We start from the raw sequence: 23,615 nt of genomic DNA on the forward strand, positions 1-23,615 counted from the left end.
TATATTTTGTAGTCAAAAATGCAAATTACTTTTTCCATTTTGTTTAGGGTTGTGTTGATGTGCAAATCCTAATCTCAGAAACCTGTACATTTTTTATGTGCGTAGGCTGGATGTGGACACACACACTCACTGGCTTCATGGGAAAAGCTCAGCTTGAAAGTGAGAGCTGGCTCACACATCAAGCCTTGCTCTTCAGATAGACAGTTGTGAACACAACCTTTTGTAACCTTAAAAGGCTGTGTTCACAGTCACAGGAAAGAATAAAGACGGCACATAGGAGTATTTTTGTTATATTTTCCTTTTCCAACTCACGCATTAGTCAACAGAAATTTTCCTTTGTGAATTTGATGGTTTTTTTCCTTTTGGATTTGTTTCTTCTTCTTAACAGTTTGTAAGTACTGCACTCTGACTCCTGACTTAAGAGATGTTTCATTTCTTGTTTTATCTTTGGTATCATTTTCAGAAAATTGGAATGAATGCTGTATCTGTTTATGTACTTGTTTAAACCAACACGTCTAAGAATATCACAGGCTGATACATTTTCGGAAATAATAGAAATCTATCGGGAAACAGTTGCTGTATTGATACATGGGTGCATTTTCTGTATTTGTACTATATTTTAATATAGTCACCTACCTGTCTTGTTTCCTGCTCTTTCTGAACATTTATCAGAAGTCTGACCTATTCCAGCAATAGAAACTTGCCTGTTGTTTAAGAGTTTTTGGTGGCATGGAAAATGTGGGGGTTTTATATGTTCTGTCAGCAGTTCAAACTGATGTAATATTTCTTTGTAGCAGAAGGTATTTAAATTTTTAAAAGTTTTGCAGCTCTTATGCCAGAAAAGAATAAAGTTTTCTCTGAAATGGCACAGATTACAGTATAACTAGGTAAACGTGGCTGCCTCAAAAAAAATGAAGCTGCAAAATGGAGAATTGCATGGTTGTGATGTTCAGCATAGTGTTTCAGTACTTGTATGTTACAGATGAATACATTTCTTAAGGCTTTACTCAGGCTTGCAGTTTTTCAATTTTATACCACTTTTCCTAGAAGCCCAGGACAATGCAGACAGTTTGCACATCCTAATTCTTTAAAAAGTTAGTATAAAAGACTTATCTGAGCCTCCCAAATAGGGCAGTTACTTACATGGCACATAGATGTTTCCACCAGAATCTGTACCAGCAGTCCAGCAGCTCCTGGACTCCCTAACAGTGCCAGAAAAAAAAAAATGTGTTACTGAGAAAGTTTCATTTGCAGTGCTAGAATTTCATCTTCGTGGTTTGTCAGGTATATTGTTCAGTCTTACTGTACACAATATATGTCTCTTTTAGAAACAGTCCGTAAATACTTCAGATTCTCATCTCCTATTGTGAAAACTGGTCTTTCAGGCTTTGATTATGTTATTTCTACATTTTTCATTAAAGTTGAATGTTTGCTGCAATCCATTTTTATAATCTTGTGGTTCTCTCTGGAGCTAAAACCCAGCATTTTCCTGTCTCACCCTTTTGTAGATTGTTCTCTAATAGTATAATATTAGTCCATGGCTTTTTCCACAGTTTTTAAAAGGGTGCAGTGTAGCTTGGTACATTCATTTGGGTTCCTATTTGTTTCTATTTAAACAAAATCCATTTTTATTTGTTCAGCTTTAAAGTAGGCCTAGTCTTAACTTGTTGAAGGGCCTGCTTAAAGGTAAACTCAGGTTTCTGTATTTATTCACCATATTCTGCCTGTATACCTGCTTGTTCTAGAGCCCTGTGCAGTTTTGGTAAACACCATATTTTCTTTTCTCAGTCTGTTTTGACACCAAGCCCATTGCTAAAGTTATGTTCAGTGGATTGAAAAGGATACATTGGTGTCTCTTAAACTGTTTTCCATTTCTTCTGCATCTCTTATCTTAAAGTCTGAACACGTGTTAGGATCACCCCAACAAAAGACTGCTCTAGGAGTGCTATTGCAGCTCTGTGTCCAAGCCATCAGCCAATGTATTCTGTAGGCTATTGCTGTGTTAAATGTGGTTACCTGCCTTCATCTTGGAGAGCTCATATGTGATTACTTCTGACATACCTGTCATTCAACATGTAGCTGTAGCTGCCAAGATCACTACTCTGAGACTGTGTGCTGCAGTATCAGTTTAAGGCTGAAAGTTACATTTTAGGGACTGGTGAGGAAATAAAAGGTAGATCTTATTACTGTAATAGAAAAACTACTACTGAAAAAAAAATTAGGCCATCAGTTTATGGCCTAGTCTCTAACTTTTGTTAGTAACCAGGGAGAAATTTTGTGCTATATTTGCACTTTGTTTTTAGTGTACATAATGCAGTCATGATTCAGGGTATTGATTCACTGACATTATTAAAAATTGGTGACTTCAGAAGAAGCCAAAGAAATAAAGTGAAATATAATTACGGTGCATCTAGTCAGTTGTGCAGTTCTGTATATGCTGTACCAAAACAAAGAATGGAATAAGTATAGCTTTACCTATGGAGGACATTCTGCAGATGCTTGCAGAACATCCCAAGTATTTGAGTGTAAAATTAGCAAAATCAGACTGCAAATAGAGTGGAGGTATCATCCCATAAGTAAATGCATGATTTTTGTAGTTATTTACAAATATATTTAAGTAACTACCTTCATCATAATCTTTTAATGATTTCTAATAAAATTATTTGCTTTTGCCTTCATACTTATTTTAAAATAACAGGCCTCGTTCTTGGCCTGCGGTCTCAGCTAATGGTACTCTTTTTATTTTCTTCTGTTTATAGTAACTGGGTTTGGGGGCAGTTGAGGGGTGTGAGGTATTACTGGAGAATTGCTTTTCTTGGCATGAATAAATCACAAGTTGAGAGGGGTGGTTCTCTTGCTTCTCCACATGTTGATGCAGGAGACAAGGTTCTTAAATTTCAACAATTTCTAGAAAGTTTTGTAACTCTTCTTAATAGGTCAGCACTAATTACTAGAGTCTGAACTAGTCTGTGGGCAACCTAGTGATCTGGGGAATGGAAAAGTGAAGTACAGGTTTACATTTTCAGTGCTCCTGCTCCTTGCCAAGTGCTTTGGCAGAATCTGAGGAGAAGATGCTTGCCTAAAGCTTCCTAGGTCACAATGCAGCCATTCCTTAGGGATGGCATCTTTAGGCACATTCATTGTAATAAAGTTCTGAACTATGGCTCTTGTTATTTGTTTTTGACATTTCTTATGACTTTGACACAGATTACTATTGCCTAACCATAATATTTGCAGTTCAGTGCTTTCAAGAAATGCGCATGGAGTTAAAAATTAATTTATGTACCTTAATGAATCTCTCAACTGTTTTTTAATCTATTTTTAGTTCTTTCTTTTTTTTTTATAATCAGCTGTTTGAGTTGAAACTAGAATATGTGAAGAAGAATAAAGTTGGTACATGAAAGACTTTTCTCATAAAGCTTTCAGAGTCCATGTGGCTCAAGTAGGACACAAAAGCTATTTCCCTCTTGGGACAAACTGAACGTTCATTCAGAAGGGCTATGCTGATTTAGTTCTGCTTCTTTATAAGCTGGTCCTCATTAATCATATTTATTGTTAGCAATCCAAGCTGTGTGTGTAGTAAATTAACCTCGTTTCAATCCTCTTTCACTAATCTTTTACCACTCTATCTAAATGTGTAAAATGGCTATTGAGTAATATATATTATAGTTCTTAAGCTGAATCCTTACACTTACATGAATATATCAAAAGTAAAACTAACTTCTTGGTCATGTTCTGTATAAAGATGCTGATTCTTAAATCATACTACTTCTGATTCCATGCCAGAAAATACGTTATTTTTGAGAATTAGAAAACAAGTTTGTTTCTATTTCCCATACCATCTCACAGGAAGAGACACCTAGCATCTCTCTTCTGAGAGCACTGTCTGATTGCATTGGCATCTGAGCACACCAGATGTCCTTTTGGATACTCAGTGGCAATAAAAATAGTCACCTACTTTGAAAGATAAAAAGTAAAAAATAGCTCTCTCGAGTAGTCAGTTTCAATGTCTTTGAAAATATTTCTGTATGTCAAATATTGTTGATTTTTTTGTTGTTGTTGTTGCTAGGTGTGAGAGACCCCCTAGAGTGGGACTTCAGAAAGACTCCTACCACCTCTCCCATCAGTAGAATATGATCTATGATGAGAGGAGTAGAGGGGCAGAATCACCTCCCTTGACCTGCTGGCCGTGCTTCTTTTGACACAGCCCAGGATGCAGTTGGGTTTCTGGGCTGCGAGCACACATTGCAGGCTCACGTCCAGCTTTTCATCCACCAGTACCCTCAAGTCTTTCTTGGCAGGGCTGCAATCAATTCTTTCATTACCCAGCTTGTATTCATACCATACTTGATTGAGACTGTATTTATACTGTCTTGATAAATGCTACCATATTGATAAATTATTACAATAGCATTGGAAGACAACTCATCTCTCTTTTTCATGGAAGACTTCCTATTCATCAAGTATGCAACCATGTGTATAATGTTTTCAACAACTTTAGTGCAGTTGTTTATCTGCCTAGAATTAGATATAACTCCAAGTGATTAAATGGAGTGGATTTAAGTCTCAAAACTATATATAAGCCTGTCATACTTTGACATGTCATAACTGTACATGGGCCTGAGCTATATGGATCTCCTAATGCTTCCTGAAGCTGCAATTTCACATTGGATCTGTATAAAAAAAATGGCACAAGAAACTTAAATTGGAGATTACTTTCAGCTCCCTTGCAAGCCTGACTCTGTGTATGTGACCCAGATTTTGCTTGCCTCTCTCCCTTGCTTGCCCAGATGAATCTCTAACAAAAAGACCAAAAAACATGAGAAACTTTCCCTTTTATTCTAGTAAATCTTAACAAATTAATCTTCTGTCCTACTGAGAATAACTGAGACTGTTGGAGGAGCTTTACCTTTCCTCAGTACAGCACTTTTCTTGGGAGCTGCTGAAGGAAATGGTATTCCCTAAAAATTGCAAGCCTCTCTCCACGTTATCACAGACAGAAAAGCAGGGGTTAGAGAAATAAGTTATGGCAGGAGGTAACCTTAGAAACGAATTACTGTAAGTTTTTCTCACCAATGAATTTCTGTAACTCTTCCTCTATGTATTTCCTCTATTTTATCCCCCACAGGCCATACCTGTAGGTGGATGAATGAGCAGAAATACTGCAGAACAGCACTCATAGATTTAAATTAAAATTTGAATTAATTTTATCCATACTAACAAGATGGATTAGTCTGGATAGCATACGCACTTTTTGTTTTTAGCAACAGAAGGATGAGAAGGTGAATAGGAATCAACTCTTACTTTCCTTTGAGATGCAAAAAATAAGAGGCATAAAATAAAACTAGCTAACAGTAGATCCAAACCAAATGAAGTCTGGTGGTCCTTGACAAGACAGATGATTACCTGCGGAGGTACATCTTGTTCCTAGAGAGTGTTGAGCTAACAGGACTCCTAATCTGTGCTATGTGAAACCAACTTTTAAAGAAAATTCCTTTATTAACTATAAGCTCCTTTGCAGCCCACAATATGTCAAAGGCACACTTTCTTCCTATTTTATTTTTCAAAGTATAATTATATATGGGGTTGATCAATTCCAGTTTCTAAGTAACTGACATTTAATTTCTTTTGTGTCCTCTGCACAGGGATTAACAGAGTATTCAGCTCTGATAAATGTACCTCTTTAGACATAGGGTATTCTGAAATTTTGAGTTACATGAGGTATTTTAGACAGCTTGATTTTTAATAAGCACATTCAGCACAGGAGGTATGTATACTTGATTTTAAAAGGATCCATTTTAAAGAAAAAAAAATTGAAAAAGCTGTAAAAAAAAAGAAACTGTAGAATGCATGGAAGTAATCATAGCTTCATTAATTTGATAAGCTCTTTGAAGGAAGGGAAGATATTCTGTGATTTTTAGATTTTAATTGAAATAATGAGAGACCAAGGTCTGTCCTTCCTCTTGAGTCTTCTGCCAGCTGCTGAGTTTTGTGAGAACAGTCAAGTTAACCCTTTCCTGCATAATCAATGACAGTCTTTTGTGTGTGTCTGTATTTAGTCTTAGTGAGTTATTGAAGTGGACAGCTAGGGGCAATGAATCAGAATTTGCCTGAACTGCAGAGTTTGCAGCTCATGCAAGAGCTTTTCTGCAGGTGTCCCTGAGGCTAAGGTATTTGAAAAATAATCAAGAGAGGCAGCGAAGCTCCCAAAAGGCATCTGCCCTAGTAGTACCCAAATATGTAATGATTGCTGTTTAGAAAGGTACTACCTGGCTCCACACAAATCTGCTGTATAGTAGTACTGCTACTGCCAATCATCAAGAATGAACACTATGAAAAATGTCTTATGTGCTATACATGGCATGTAATTAAACTGTGAAGGCCCGGATTTATTCATGGAATAAAAACAGGCATCAAAGGGGGCTACCTGCAAAGACACTATGTTTGGCTGAGAATGAGCTTGAACTAAAGTTTGTTGAAGGCAGGAAATGTATTTTGATGCCTTTCGTATCAAAAATGTCATCAATCATATCTCAGAGGGACATCTTATGACAGATGAATACTATTCCAAAAAGCACATTAAATACATTACTCTGTTAAGACCAAGTTATCTTTTTCATTTTTCTGCTTTTTGTTATAAACAAATAATGTTATATGACGAGTTTTTATATCGCGTTATCATGCCTGAGGCAGGTAGTGATCTCACTTGCACCAGTCACTGCACAAGTCAATAAGGACTCCATTCTTCACCAGTGTAATCTGACTTGTATTGTGGAATAAATTCCTACTCACTTTCTCTGCTATGTATACTTAACCTGCAAATTTCATCTCCTTGATAGGTAGCTTCATGTCACCACTTTTTCTAAAATCTGTAAGTTGCAGATAAAATTTTATCACAATTTTATCACTGCTTATGTCAGTGATGAATATTTTAGCTGATAAGTCTGCTTCAAATGGAGTGAGACCTCTAATCTTACTTGCTAATGCAGTGTTTCATACACATAATCAGTTAAAAACCATTTTTTCCCAGTTGATTTATTAGATATCAAATATATATGCGTAGATGCTCTCATTTTCTCCTAAGCTTGAATCACACTCATTTAAAATGTTCAGTTTTCCCTAAAGAGTTAGCAGGGATGATGAATTTGCAACAAGTCTTTACAATAATGCTTTGCTTTTATTCATTCATAATATGAGGTTTTTTTCTTCACCAATCTTTGTTTAGTTGTTTTTCTCTCACCCAAATTTTGGGAATATTTCAATTAAAGCTGAGTAAATGAAAGAAAGTCAGCTAAGTAAATGAAAACAAAACATAATAAAGCATAACAGAAGTTACACATTCGGCAGAGAAATGAAGATAGGAAAATTTATTAAGAGATCTCTGCAGAACCAGGGTCCTCATTAACTTGTATAGACTAATACTCTATACGTTTTGATATGGTAAACTGCATTGCAGTTTTTCTATCAGAACTCAAAAACCTGGGAGATTTTCTATATAATGTTGTCCAGATAGTACTGCAAATACCAATAGAGAATTTGGAAAGCTAAATAAGTTTAAAGACAATGTTGATGAAGCATTTAGTGAGCACGGAACAAATAGCCGATAGCTGCTGCGGAGAGAAGTATTTTCAGTCAAAAGTCAAGATCAGTGGTTTCTGTTTGAACCATAGGCTTTAAGAAAAACAAGGAGCTAAAATGATGAAATAGAGGAGGAGACCACGTGTTTAGTTCAATTATAGGAGATTTCATGCTCTTATTTATAAAGAGCTAGCATAAGTTAGACATAGACAAATTCAAAAGGGAAATCCTAGGAATAAAAAAATTATTTTACAGTATGACTGCATGATTTGAAAGTTGAATATAAATCTCAGAATCACTTAGTAGTTGTAGAAGTAGTTCTAAAGCAATAGAAAAAAATATGCTGAAGTCCATAGCTAAATGTCATTTTGATATATAAATACCACTCTCTGAAGAATTGCACTTTTAAATTGGCTTTATGGTGTTTTTATGCTTGCTTCAGATGAACAGCAGATGATTGATGCTGAGTTTTGTCTTCATATGACATCAAGTAAAACAGAATGGCTTTGGTGACCTAACAAGAATTACTCCCCTGAGCCAAAACATGCATTTGTTTATGCTGATTGGAAAAAATACTGTATTTTAATTTTATAAACACAATTCTCTGATCCTCTTTCTCTTTTTCACTGGAAGATACGATGCTGGGAGAGGCTATTACTTCTGCAAACTGTGCTTTTGCCAGATGTAGTATGCTTAACATTATAATGTCTGATAACACACAATGTAATGAATATGAAGTTAGACAATCTGGGCGGCACTTGGGTAAAAGATAGGCTTTTGGAAAACCACAGTAAATTCTTTAACAAAAGCAGTAGAGGCAAAGTATACCTAACCAAATGTAAAAGCTGTAACAAGTGATGTTAAATTGTAGGTTGCCATGAAGGGATTTGTCATCTGCAGTTCTTCATTAGAAGTTTAGGAACAAGAATACCTTATAATAACAGAAATTAAAATGCAAAGGAACACAGATTTGCCTGTAATATGAAGGAGACACACTTTTCATTCCACACTCAAAGAAACAGACAACACAATCGATAGCATGATACCAGACTCTTTCTGAGTTACCTAAGATTTAAAGTTCCGTATCTTTGATTAAAGCAACAAGACAGTTATCATCCCACAGGATTTGTGTCTTTGACAGCTACCTTCACATCTAAGGCACTGCTGAAGTAGGCAGGAAAAAAAAAAAAAAAAAAAAAAGAAATTTACTGTATACAATTTAAATACTCTACAAGAAGTAATCTGAAGATGCTTGTCTCTGGCACAGTTTGTCTTTATTTCCTACATGAATTCCCTTGTATTTCAGGATACTTTTATGTCTGAGTTCATATGTCTTTATAGAGTTTTCATGGTTTTCATTATGGCTCATTTTCACTTCCCAGAGAAGCAAAGAGAGATCAGCGTGAGCTTTTGGCTTGTTCTTTAGTGACTGTGATTTTGCTTGATCTTTGTGTAAACTAAAGAAAAAAAAAATAGTAGAAGATCTTAAATTTGATGCCAGTGATGCTGATGTAATACTTAAATTACTCTGATTCAGACCTTGGCTACCACACATTTTCTGTGTGATTTTAGGCAAGGCATTTAATTCTGTTATAACTCAGCTAATAGTCATAGTGATGTCTCACTGACTTTGATGGATTTTTGGATCAGAATCATATCCTCAGCTAGTCTACTTTAGGGCAGCTTCACTAGAGTAAAAACAGTCTTCATCATGTGAGCACATGGCTGGCTCTGTGTTAGTAACCCTCCACTGGGGCAATGCTAAAAATACATCCCTTGCTTTGAAGGGACAGTAAAATCTCATCCAGTATAAATGCATCTATAAATAAGAGAGACTTTGTGCGTTCACCTTTCCTTTTCCTTTTTCCTTCTTTGCATACAAATTTGAGAATGTGCCTATGAGAAATCATTCATTAAAGTTGCTTTGTACTATTTTACAGTAAAATTCTAATTTTAAAAAAATCTTTCCTAAATGAAGGTACTGTTTTCTGTTACCTCTGGTGATGTGGAAATTGGATCTGTTTATGCTTGCCCTCATCCCTTTCGTATTCTAGTTATACAAGAGCTAATTTGTGTGGAAATGAAAAAACTGATATTATAGCCAGATCATTAGGTGGAATTAAAAGAAAACCATCCCTCAGGGTCAATGAAAATCACTACCAGAGAACTGCTCATTCATGTTTAGAGGATTATCTTCCCTTAAGTATAATAATGTTGTATTGGCATGTAATTTTCATACGCTTCTTGTAGTTCTATTAGAAACAACATACAATGAAAGAACACTCACTTTCTTGAAAGGAACATTTGAATCTAGCCTTCTATCCTTTCTTTTTAATAAAAGAAAAATAATAAAATAAAATAAAAATAAAAATAAAAAATAAAAATAAAAATAAAAACCTGAAGACCACAGAGTGGAAACCTAGATTTAGAAAGATTTTAATCATAAAAGAGTTGATTTTCTGGTGTCACTTAAGTATCTTTGAAAATAAAAGTATTTTTTTTATTTTTAATGTAAATTTCTATGATAGAAAACAGAACACTAAAGAGTATAGTATAATGGCTGGATGAAGTTAATGACTGTGTATACTTGTACTGGAAGATATAATTTTGCAGTATAGATAGTATTACAAAATATCTGATATAATGATGCTTGGAGTCATTCATGTGAAATGATTACTCAAAAAAAATTATGAAAAATAACACTGAGATTAATACTTCTGAGACCTGCAACTCTCTTGCTTGTCTTCAAGCACAGAAGTATTTTGAAGCACATAAGTGCAGAGGAAGAGCTTATGTATTTCTAGGTATACAGATCAATCTACTCCATCCATCCTTGAAGCTCAGACGTATGCTACAAGAGGGGTTTTTTATTTCCTCCTTTTTTTCTCAGATATTTAAAAACAGAACAAACGCATTTTCATCATTACGTTCAATATAGACTTGTTACAATATGCTATCAAGTGTTTTGTCCTATTTCTATTAAATGGGCTAAAGCTATTTCCTCAGGGAGACTATTTAGAATTTAGCAGATCTTAGTGTTAGGAAAACATTCCTAATGTTCATCCTAAAAGTTTCATTTGTGCTGTTTCACCCTACTGCTTCTAAAGTTGTCCTTTTAGACCTTTCTCTGTGATGTCCAGTGCTCTTTGGAAAGAACACTTTTTTATTTTTGTCTCTTTTTTTAATTATAGAGCATGCTTCTAATTTAATTTTTTTTCCTCCTTCATGTTGCAATCCAGTGTTCCAGAGAAGAATGACAAGTAACTTTACAGAACTGAAAATAATTGCTGCGATACATTAAATACGAAAGTATAATTACTATCTGAAAGCTACAAGAAAACCTACTTGATCAGTTGCTTCTTTGCAATAAGACTCACTCTTTCCAGAATAGCAAGATTACTGAATCTGATGTATTATAAAAACATGTGTAAATGACAGATTTATTTTTTTTCCTATTGATTAAGTTGCAATTACTAGAGCAATTAACTTTTTGATCTCCATTAGGGTGTAAGTGAAATCAACAAAAGTTAAAAATTACATGGTGGCTTTTTTGCAAAGAAATGGACTAGCAGTAGCTGTCAAAAAGCTTAGCTGTGAATTATGCTCTTTTATTCATACAGAAATCATTCTGTTCTTTAGAAATGTATGCATGACAAGTACAGGAAGTAGCAACATAATATATATAGAGAGAGATACTATTTTTAGTGTTCATCTATTAAAATAACCAGTTTGTCTTTGGATTTTGAACTTTTTCTTCAGGTAAATCAGTTAAGAGAATTTTTCACAACTTGTTGTATAGTCACATTTAATCTCAGTTTGTGTTAATCAGTATCACTGTGCAAAAGTTAATTTATATAACAAATATTTTATAAGGCCAAATATGTATTCTACACATGCTACATAAATTTACAAAGATTTATTTAGATAAGCAGCTTTAAAGGAGCAGTATAATTAAAAAGAGAATGCTTTGCTGTATATTATCGAAGGCAAAGTTATTTGAATTTAATATCCTACTTTGGCTAGTGAGCATGAGATTCAGTTTCATTGGCTCAGGCTATCACAGATCTTTCTCCTTCTAAATCTCAACCTAGGATATCCTAGAAACACTCAAACTAAAAAATTAGGAAAAAACCTCCATGCTTAGGATAAATATAAATCATGCTCACTCCTATTTTGTTGCTATCAAAATGGAAATTTATTTTTTCAACTCATTGAATATACAGCCCTCTAGAGTAATAAAGCAATGTAGGAACTTGTAGGCTCCTAAATCTTCTCGTTCTGGCAGCAAATAAAGTTGTACATAAACATTCTTTGCTTAAATCTAGACACATTTCTATATCCCTGATCTTATAAGAAGGCATTTCTAGATTATTCTTGCACTTCTCACTAAAAATTTATTCTAATTTTAGGTTACCATTTAACCATAGATAATTCATATTAACTTGTTTTTGTGTCAACAATGGCCGTTAGCATAAGTATTTTAAATAGCTCTAAATAAGAGATTTTCAGAATGAGGAAGAAACATCAGCAGAATACCTTATTCTGCTTCTTAAATTGTAATGGATAGGTAAAGAGCAACAATATTAATTTTCTTTCCTTGTGACATGCTATCCAACAGGACTGTCCATTATTGTTGACCTATGCATAAAACTTTAAACTTCAGTTAACAGAACGTAAAAAAAAAATAAGAGCTAAATATACAAATTCCTTTAGGAAAAAAAAAAAAATGTTTTGAGTCAAACATCATCTATTACCTCCCAGTACCTGGGGAAATTACCTAGTTGAAATCCCTGAAAATATAAATTTCTGTCTGATAATCACATATAACTTACCTGGAAATACAACATTGGCAATATCTCTGATACATTGATCATTGTTTATATACTTTATCTGTAACTCAGGTGAATCTCAGAGTGAAATAAACAGAAGTTTAGCACTTCATTATATAGGTCATATGGAAGTTCAAGATAGGAAATGAGGACCATGATATTCAAATACAACTACAGAACGTGTTTAGATGGGCAAAATAATTATTGAGACAGGAATTGTATACTGGAACACTGAACTGATTTGGCTTTTAAAGTGTTTCTCTAAAATTACTCTTTTTTTTAACCAAGTTTAGTTCGCATCACAGCTACAAACATAGTATTCTGGCCCAATAAGAGATCAGTCAGGAGCAAAAACAGGTGACCGAGAAAAAAATGAGAGGGGAATAAGAATTCATTAAATTGATTTTGTTTTCTCCAAAGTCAAATAATTACAGTATTAGAATGTAATATGGAGGCTTTATAGCTTTGAGAACTCAGACTACACCCATTAAGAGACTTTATAGTCTTAAATAGACAAGAATGAGAAGGAGGGAAAAAGATGGGTAAACAGCAGCAATAAAAGTGAAAGCAATTCAGCCACAATCATCCAATAAATTAGTGGCAAAATAGGGGATACAGATCCCACAACCACTAATGAGCCATTCATTAAACCAAACTGTGTTACAATTTATTTATTTTAAATAAAACTCAAACTTGAGCTATTTGTTGCTGTCAAACATGTGCCTATGTTAATTTCCAACATTACTTTGGTTTAAATACCCTCAGCTTTATCTGTAAGTAGTTTGCAAAATGAATACTATGCTTCCCAAATAAAGATGCTCAAAGAAACTAAAATACACATTCCTTGAGGTGCTGCTACTGGCAGACAAAGGGATGTGGAGGGGAATTATATAATGTAGAAGGTCTTGGAATTGAAATGACTCCATAATTGCTTAATTTTTTCTTAAGACTGTTACATGTATGAAGAAAATAACTGGAAATCTAAATACTGGGAAATGGTTTCAATATAATAAAACAAATTTTAAAAATATATCATTTTTTTTTCTTTTGTAACTAGGATGCTAAACTGTAAAATTCCTTACTATGTACCGGGTTAACTACCTTGCCATCTATATAACTGTTCCTGTACTGCTAAGCTTTGTATATTACAGTAAAGCAACAATTATAAACAAACAGTAAAATAATAGCAGTAAGAAGATTATGCATTTATATGGTATTCTGAATATTTTCTTTCTACTATGCTTTCTGTGTACATAACTACTATTACGTACTATCAGGATTAGCATTATTAACATTTTATCAAGTTCTCAAGAGATTAATGAACCAGTACCTAGGCAAAATGCTGAAACAAACTAAGGAAAATTCATCTGTAAAGTAATGCTAAAGAGACAGTAGATTTCTTTAACAAGTAGTGTCTTGATTTGGTACAGTACATGTTATTGCTAGTTAAGAAATGTATTGCTTTCATGTAATGAAGGTCAATGGGAGAACAGGTTTATTAATTGAGGCATAAAAGATTAAAGCAAGAAAAAAAAATATTTTAACATCTTTGTTTTCTTTGTGACTTCCAAGTCAAGTTTTTCTCTGGTAATCAAAATAGTTTCACAAAGATAAATCATATTAATTTTCATGTAACCACTCCATGCATCCACTTTCAAAACCCATGAAGATGCTTTGATCCATATCACATTCATCCTTGACTAATGTTTCTGCACAACATTGAATAATATTAAATCTTTGGTGATGTGGCGGGACTGTAGTCATGGATGAAGCACAGAGCTAAGAGGCTTTTAGGTCTGTTGCCAAAATGGCATTTGTCTGTGGAGTAATTGTGTGTTGGGTATATGCAGTTACAGAGTAAACAATGGTTGATGGTCTGTAAATGAATGATTTTCCACATAGTTTCAACATGAAAAAGATAGAAGACTGAGTGACTTGAGAGAAGAGCTGTTTGTGCACTCTTACAGTTTTCAACAATGTGTTTTTTTAGCAGTGAAAATGCTTGTCCTAAAGATACTCCTTAAATACTAATAGATAATTTAGAAGAACTTGGTTTTGACCTGATTCTGTGAAAACTCTTTGAAAAGGGAGAAAGGTTGTGGAGGTTTGGTTTTTTTTTTTTCTCATCCAATAGTATCATTTGTGGCTTGCTGAAATAGACTTGGCACGGCAAAAAATATTTGGTAAATATTTTTTCTTCATATTGATCTAAAAAAACCTATAATTTTTATTCTAACTGGCCATTTCTACTCAGTATGAAGTAGGTGATCACTTGAATTTTGAATCCATTCACAAGAAGTAAATCTGCTTTTCCCATAAGAATAACATTCTATAGTTTTTAATCTTTTCTTCTATTCTTTATGGATAGCAAATATAGAAACAAGTAGTTATTTATTATTTATAATGACAGTAAATATTATTTTTGTACCAGAAATTAACTGTGTAGGACACAATTTTGCTTGTTTCTTGCCCTTACTTCGGCTATATTCTTTGTCCTATTATCAAAAGAGTTAAATTGTAAGTGGAGAAGAGTCCCAGAAATTGCAAGTTCTGTTGGAAGAGAATTTGCTGTGCTTTAATATAGCAGTGTGTGAAGCTGGGGAGCAAAGCGTTAGCAAGAACCACAAATTACTGACCTTTCTCCTCTTCCTTTTTTTTTTTTTTTTTTTTTAGGAATGCATCGATCTCCAAAAAGATAAATGTCCTGTTAGTACTGTATTGAAGGCAACTTACTTAAAAATTGAGACTCTCTAGTTTGAGTCACTGTTTTGTTTTTAATTAGTCCTTGCCAAGAAAGAAAAGGAATGGGTGGTTATATCAATGGAAAACACTACAAAAGCTTCTGTTCCTCAGTTCCTGTGCCAGGATCAGTGATTGCTGATACTATCAAGAAGCCTGTGAAAATATTTGCCCTGGAAAGAGGTTAAGAGTGAAAAAATATTAATGGAAGCTTTAGGCAGTGAAGAAGCTACAGGGGAAAAAAAAAAAGTTAGCCTTAATAGAACTGGAGCATTGTCTTATCAATTACTGTGTTTCTGTACCTTACTTCCACAAACCTTAACCTAATAACATGCCTTACTTCTCTTCTCCCTGCCCCGAGTTTTAGTTCTGTTACAGAACACAGATGCATGCTCTAATAAACAGACAGAAAATTCATACGTAGGTATACTGCCTTTATTACGTAGTCTGACTCTCATGTAATGCTTTTTATCACTTACTTGGTCTTTTTCACTCCACCCACTTTTTATTTCATATAACTGTGCTCCCTTCCAGACGTATATAGGCTGAATGAAATTTAACATTCAAATTATAAAGTACTTTGTGTTTATTAAAAGCATTTCAACCAAAATACAAGTAACTGAAATTCTCAAGGTTATGAACAGTTAGGCAGAAAGTTTTAATGCTTATCGGGCTAGGAATAGGAACTGCCCCTGAGAATTTACAATATGATTTCATGGAAGATTAGGAAATGTCTCTCTCTCAGGGTAGCCATGGTATCTGAATTCATCATATCCTCTGTACATTTAATGCAAGTATATCAGTCGTTATGTTGCTATTGTCACTTCACAAATGTAGTTGGTGATGTATTTAATATAATATTAAATTTAATTATCCTAAAAATACAGTAGAAAAATAGGGAAGTTATACTCCTCATTTTGCCAAAAGGAAATCAAAATGCAGAAAGTGTTTGTCTTATTCCACACAAAATAATCATGATCTCAGTTAATAAATCTGTGATGTCATCCTGAGTACCACCATAGTAATTTACTCACTGCATTTTCTATCATCTTGAAAGAGATAGAAAACAAATAGTGATTTTTTTTTCCCCCCCTCTTGTTTTAAACTAAAAAATAGCAGATTTTCATTAGGAAAAAAGGGATCTTTCTATTGACCATGAATCATCTTTAAAATATTATTCTTATCTTTTAATACCTCATGGAAAATGAGATGGCTACTGCTGTTTTCATGCAGCATAAAGACAGGTTTTCTTTAGCTTCTAGTTCAAGTGGTGCATAGATCAGTACAAAAAATATTTGTTAACATGCAGTACTATTAAAGCCAGCATGTTTGCCTTCTATATGCTAATATAGGCAGAATTTCAGCAGCAGCAATAGTATCTCTTTTAAGTTTAGAGATAAAATAGATAGTGTACTGCAGTCTAGGCAGAATGTGGTTTTATACCAGATAAGCTATTTTGCACAAAGTTGAGCTAGCCGTTTGTCCTCGTTTCAAATTATTTGCTTTGAATGCCTATCAGTAACTGATAATCAATTTCAACAAGGAGTTTTTCACACAGCATTTTTTCCACCAAATCCAAAGCCATGTTAATTTGCAGATTAAAAGAAAGTTAGTTAAGCATTTGAAGTTATACCAGAATTATGGTATATGAAAAGTTATTCAAAAGGTACTCTAACAGACCGTCATTCCGTCTTTAAATAAAGCTCTAAATAAGATATTTTTTCACTAGTATACTGATGCACCACCAATTTTTTTTATTATATTCCCAAACTGTATCATCATCAGCCACTCCTAATTCCAGATTATTTCGAAGGCTCTTATATGGAACAAAAAAAAAAAAAATCTGAAAATCCCAGTTACTAGGCAGTAGAACAAGAGAGATTACTAAATTGTCACAGGCTATGTTTGAAAATTAATAGAACACTTTTATTGCACTCACTTTACACTCACCTTGACTTACTAGACATCTCAAGAAACAAGATACATAAACCTATTTTACTCCATTTAAGGAGGCTTTCATTTCTTACAGAGGATAGTCTGAGATAGTTTCTTTACTTTGTATACACTGTATGTGTTCACACGGGGTGTGTCATACCATTTAATCTAGAAAAACTGATATTCACTTGCTTGACCTTCTACTGGCCATCAAAATTGGTAATTTACTGTATATCAGAGATTGCACCATCAAGAGCAGTGCCTTCTTTAGGGGGGGTGGATTTCATTAAGAAGCAATAAGGATGAGTCAGTTGATGGCACAAGCTCATAGAAGGTGGCCTCGTTCAATCTGAGCATTACCTAATTAAGAGAAGAGAAATTGAAGGGCAAAAAATTGAGGACTACATTAATGAAGTAATTGTTTATCTTGAGCACTTGAGCTATGAAAGTCTAATTTCTGGACAATTCTGTAACAACTGTAATTTTATCCTTCATATAACTAGTATAAATATAACAGAGACCAATAATGACTAAATGCCTATCAATAGCTGCTGTGAAATGAATTGGGCAAGAATGAGGAGTACTGTGAAAACAGCGTGGTTCTCCCCCTCCATCATCTTCACAGACAGAGTTTTATTCTTTAAGACAGCCAAGCTGTCACTTTTAGAGTATCATTTTCATTGCTGTTTCAAAGCATAATATGAAAATTGAGAGTTCTGTCTCTTCCCTCTTGTAGGTTGTATTTATCACAAAATTAGATAGCATTGTTTCTATTGCATATACCAAGTAATTTGATTAATAACATTAACTCATGTTTCCCACAGTGAAATATATGCATGGCACAAGCAACAGAGTAAATTTTCAGAGTAAAAGCAGTAATATTCAAACATGCTGAGAAGGAATATGAAAGACATCATTTGTATTTATTACTCTTCATGTGAAATCAATCAAAACTAGCAAATACAGCAAAAGTGCCCAACTTAGTGTCAGTGTCATGTAATTGGGAAGTGCTTGGTGAACAAAGAAAGATACAAACATATTTATTGTAATTAAACTGGTGAGCTCTGCACATATGGAAGTGCATAAATACACTAAAAATGTGTTTTATCCTGGGACTTCTCCATGTGGCATTATTAGTATTTTATTAGCAAATAGCCCTTAGATTTTAATACCAATCTGGGTCCCATAGCAGCATTCTTTTACCTTTAATTTCCACAGTAGTTTTTCTACAAAGATATTAGCATTAAGACACATTTCATTAGCGTGAAGCTACATAGATTTTCAGCTTTGTGTGCGCTGCTTGAGTTTAGTGTTTTTTTAAGTTTGTCACTGTGATATGTCTGGTATCTAATGGAAACAGAACAACTGTTATAGAATCATAGAATGGTTAGGGTTGGAAGGGACCTTCAAAGGTCATCTAGTCCAACCCCCCTGCAAGGAGCAGGGACATCCCTGACCAGATCAGGTTGCTCAGAGCCTCATCCAGCCTGGCCTTGAATGTTTCCAGGGATGGGGCCTCCACCACCTTTCTGGGCAACCTGTTCCAGTGTTCTGTAACTTGCATCGTAAAAAATGTTTTCCTAATTTCTAATCTAAATGCTCCAGCTCAAAATGCTGGAGGCTAATATAAACAACTTTGCTGTTTCCAGCATCACTTAGGAATTCATCATATAGCTCTCAAGATATGTACTACTACTTTCTTAAGAAGCAGAAGGGAACATGTTAAGTATTAGGGGAATCAAATGTGTAATTTGAGAAAGTGTTGGCAACTCCCTTGCTACTGCAGAGGTCATTACTAGTCTTCCCTGAATTTCTTTGTACTCTATTACATGTTTAAAAAATACAGGGAAATTACCCTCAAACTGAACAGGAGGCTTACAGTAGGTGTAAACTCAGTTTGGTAATACCACTTTCAGTAAACAGTCAGGCAGGGTGAGAATACTTACATGATGCCGTTGGTTAATCGAGCTATGGTGGTGGCTGTCCTTTATACTCTTGTGTCTCGAAGTCAGTGATTCTTCAAGAGCTCAGAAATACCATCAGGAAAAGGGAGTGAGCACACACCGAGTAAGATTATCTAAATAAAATAAATGAATAAAGCTCTTAGGACTCAAATGTGTACTTTGCATGGACAAGAATAACATGAATTTTTTTTTGTTTATTCATATGTTTGTACAGTATTTAATATGGAGACTAACAAGAAGTGATTAATTTTGTCATGCTTTTCACAGTCTGAGTAACAGGAAGTGACATGACTGAAAGTTATACTTGCTGTTTTATGTGGCATACAGGCTTTATGAAGAATGCCATAATATAATTTACTCATATCTCTATAACTGTAAACAAATACTAGTTATGAATGTATTTCCTGTGAGGAAAATTTGTACAAAGTCCATGAGGGGAGGATTATTGATAATTGCTAGAGCTGAGAGAGAGTAGCAAGTACATTGAATAAATCTGGAATACATTATACCACTGCATTACTGCCACAAACACTTGAGTTTTATTTTTTTTCTGAATAGTATGATTATTGCCATTAAGATGTTTGTCTTATTGCTTATGCAGCACTTTTCAGTCCTTCACCCTTAGGAACAGCTGCAGAGTCCCCAGGGCAATATGTCATCTTCTGAGGAGGGACAAGGCTGAGAGCAGAGGTCTAGGACTTTGAGCACACTTTCTAGGGGTGGGACATGGCAGTGCCAGAAGCAATGACAGGAAGGAATGTCTTCCATCCTTAGAGTATTCCTTCTGTCCTGGTCACTAAAGCAGCCAAAAGCAAGGCACAAAGAGGGGACACTTCTTGGCCTGTCTTTCAAAGCTGTCCATCTTCTTTGCAGATTGGACAAGAGGATGTGGGGTGAAAGCAGGGAAGGGAGCGGGCAAGGCAACTGTCTCCCTCATGTAATCTCAAATATTTTGCAGACCATCCTGAATGGGCAGAAAAGAATCAAGCCCAGGGGCAGTGATTAAAATGGAGGAAAAAAAAAAATAAGTGCTAAAGGGAGTTTAAATATATGTAGTTCAAGAATTGTCTGAAATTCACTTTTACTGAATGGTATTTAACTACCTCTGGAATACTCCTCCACTGAACTGCTTCCTAAGCACAGCTGGCCTATTACAGAGAGTAATGACAGAAGGTTCTTTGAATGTTATAAACAACCATAACACATTGTGAGAATACCATCTATGTAGTGGAGCCAAACTGACTGCAACTATTAAAATAAGAAGATATTATTAGAGCTCCATGATATGTATGAAATTCAATCATCAGAGTACTTGCCTAATTAACACTTCAGTTATTCATCAGACATCTGAGTGCTGTAGTCCACTGTGCTAAATGGTGTCACCTGAAATGCGTTTGCAAGAAGCAGCCTGTCCCTGTGGCAGGGTCAGGATCACACTGGTGTGTTGAGTGGTATTGATGTCAGGTGAACTAATTATGGCTCACAGAAACTCAGAAAACTCAGAAGAAAACAATAGCATCAGAACAAGTCCAACTGAGCCACATGAAGCACAGTGTAACTGCTATTGTGTCAGTTGTTCTCTCTTCTGTGTAAAATACACCACCTTCCCAGACGTGTCAAAATATCCAGCAGTGTTATGCTGTCATTTGAAACCTTGATTCTTTGAAAAATAACCTTTAATTCTGTGAAAAAAGAAATCTGTCTTACCTTTTTGCGTATTTCATCATTTGGCCACTTCAATTTGAAGAGCGTTAGAACTTACATCAAACACCCTGCTTCTGTGTCTGGGGAGGTTTTGAGTAGTGAGCTGTAGTCGTTCTTGGCTAGGTGTTAGCCCTCTCTGAGGGAGACACTGCCAGCCTCTGGGTGAAGATCAGTATTTTATCGGCTTCCTTACACCACTCTGCACAGGTATTCTCAGTGTATTTCTAACACGAGCTGCTTTCTTCCTCTCTTGCCAGCTTCAAGTCAGTCATGGTGAGCTGCCTGTCTCCCATCTTCTTACTCATCTCTGTAAAATTTTCTGAGCTTTACTGCTTTCTCTACATTGCTCAACAAGCCATTTTGCCTATATATATATATATTTTTTTTTTTTTTTTTTGCAGACGACCGGCCCAGTTCGCCCAGAGGAGGGCTTTGAGTTTGAGGAGCCGGGCGACGGTGCCCAGCATCGCCGCGAGGAACCCGCACATCTAGCAACAGGACAAAGCAGGCTGCGCGACGCGCCCGCACTGACTGTGGAAAAGAAGAGGAACTGTCTTAGCGGAAGTGGTTCAGTTTAAGCAACTGGAGATCATCTTAAATTCAGGCTCGCTCGCTGGCCCGCGGGTAATTACGGTAACAGGTGAGCGACCGTCGGGTGGCGCGAGCCGTTCGCGGGCTGCGTTCCGGCGCGTGCCGTGGCCGTTGCTGTTGCTAGGCGAGGTGCGATCCGGCGCGTGGCGCGGCCGTTACTCGGCGAGGTGCGACCGGGAGCGCGCCGCTGCCGTTGCTGTTGCTGGGCGAGGTGCGATCCGGCGCGTGGCGCGGCCGTTGCTGGGCGAGGTGCGATCCGGCGCGCGCCGCGGCCGTTGCTGTTGCTGGGCGAGGTGCGATCCGGCGCGTGGCGCGGCCGTTGCTGGGCGAGGTCCGATCCGGCGCGTGCCGCGGCCGTTGCTCGGCGAGGTGCTTGTCGCGGGCGCGTGGCGGCTGGGTGCGGGTGTGGCGGAGGGCGGGAACCGGCTCCTGCCCCGGGTCGGGGTGGAAATTTTTCGGCGGACACAAAAGGGGATGTTTTCGGAAAGACTGCCGATTAAAAGAAGGTTTGTTTTGTGTCTTGTGTGTTAGCTTTTTGTTTTTTTTTTTTAAATTTTGCATGTGAGTTGCTTCAAGTTTAGTAGTCTTCTTACAGAGGGAGCAGGGCCAAATAACGAGTGATTTGCCAGCATCGTGATGAACTTTTTGCTAAGCATGTAGAAAAAGTAGTTGTTCACTCACATGTTTGAAGCTGTCTAAGAATGTTTTCTGTGCTATTACATTATAGACACTTTCCAGAAGAATTGCTCTGCCCATCACTCAACGCATGCTGGTGGAGTACTGGAACAGTCTGGAACAGTCACAGCTGCTGGGCAGACAGAAATGGGAGGAACTGCATGTGCAGTGCTCATTTTCAGGTGAAGTTTGCATGGAAAATTGGGGCTTTTTGAAATTTTGGAAGTGTTAGGGTCCACTTACAGTGCCTTTCACTGTGACAGATTTCGTTAGCAGTGCTCAGTAACTTAGCTGATGAGGAGGATAGGGAGTACACAAGTTTTTAAATAATTTGGAGATGGGGTGAGTGTTGCATCCTGATAGGAGAAAGAGAGCAAATTGTGTGTGGTTGGGAATGAATTATTAATGAAGTGATTACAGAAACAATATCTTTGTTCTGCTTTGTACTTCACGAAAACTATTGGCTTCTTTGTGGCAGGAGGAGAGGGAAGGGTATTTTTTCATTAGTGGTGTGCCAGCACCACAAGGTTCTCTGTGGGTATTGCGAGTAGAACTGTATTGCAGAAGAGATAAGGGATGGTGAAGGTCAAATAAGTTTGCTCTGTGCCTCTCTAGATATCATCGCAGTATGTTAAGAATAGATTAGAGTAGCAACATCTGTTTGCCATGTATGTAAACTGCTAAATAAACTCTTTGAAGATAAGGAAAAAATGCTTTTGTTTCTACTGGGTATGCTTTGGGTATGAAAACACCTTTTTGTCTAGGTGTTGATATCATGAATTGAAAAAAAATAAAATGAAACAATAACTCATATGAAAATTTGAACAGTTTTAAATATACTGTCAGGAGCACTTCTAGTATATAAACTAACTTCTGTGTCCATAAAGACAATGCTACAACAATCTGACCTCAGTCTGGGTAAATATGAGATGATAGAATTACTGAAAATTTCAGTTATATCGTCAGATGCAACATAAGAGGCAGTTTTATTCCCTACCTAGTTCCGAAAAACTAGATGTGAATGGTCAGTGCATTTAACAGAACTGTGCATCGGATATCATTAATCATTAGAATGGAACAGAAGATTTATTAGTTTCCGAGACAAGTAGTAAAACTGTTCACAGAATATTGACCAGGCAGTGTGTTTAAGGCTCAGGATTTTCTTTCCTGTGGCACTAGTAGGTCCCAAGGCAGCCCACAAGTCTCCTTCCTTCTAGGCTAGCCTGTGAAAGTCACTGTTTCTAAACTTTCTCTTGTACTTCATGGTTACTGGTGGTCAAATGACAGACTGATGGAAGCACTCCCAGAAGCTTTTTCCAAATGATATGATGGGGTTGGATAATGATGTTTAACTGATTTCTGATGGATTCTGCTGGACAGAGTTGTTAAAGGCTAAGTGTTGCATAGTGGTTGTTCCTTTGTCTTTCCCCATCTCTCTAGCAATAGAATAGGCTGCATAAGCTGTATGAATTTCTTTTCCCTCTTTTCCCTGTAAAAGAGGGAAAAGTACATACAAGTTGACAAACATTGATTTTATTGCTTCTGACCAGCCCTGAGTATATGGACTGATCTATTCTTTCACTCTCCGTTTATGGAATCA

At 36.0% G+C, this 23,615-nt stretch overlaps 1 long non-coding RNA gene across 1 annotated transcript in view; it reads left to right on the plus strand.

Annotated features, from left to right (window-relative positions):
* Positions 1 to 22,197, plus strand: part of LOC147600250 (uncharacterized) — a 154,929-nt gene extending 132,732 nt beyond the window's left edge. The window contains exons 2-3 of the long non-coding RNA XR_015258891.1: positions 21,151 to 21,389; positions 22,068 to 22,197. This is a non-coding gene — a long non-coding RNA (uncharacterized LOC147600250). The remainder of the gene's footprint in view (positions 1 to 21,150; positions 21,390 to 22,067) is intronic.
* The last annotated feature ends 1,418 nt before the right edge of the window (positions 22,198 to 23,615 follow it).

The sequence above is a fragment of the Chlamydotis macqueenii genome, chromosome 6, assembly GCF_036417535.1.
Source record: "Chlamydotis macqueenii isolate bChlMac1 chromosome 6, bChlMac1.mat, whole genome shotgun sequence".
Classification (NCBI taxonomy): domain Eukaryota; kingdom Metazoa; phylum Chordata; class Aves; order Otidiformes; family Otididae; genus Chlamydotis; species Chlamydotis macqueenii.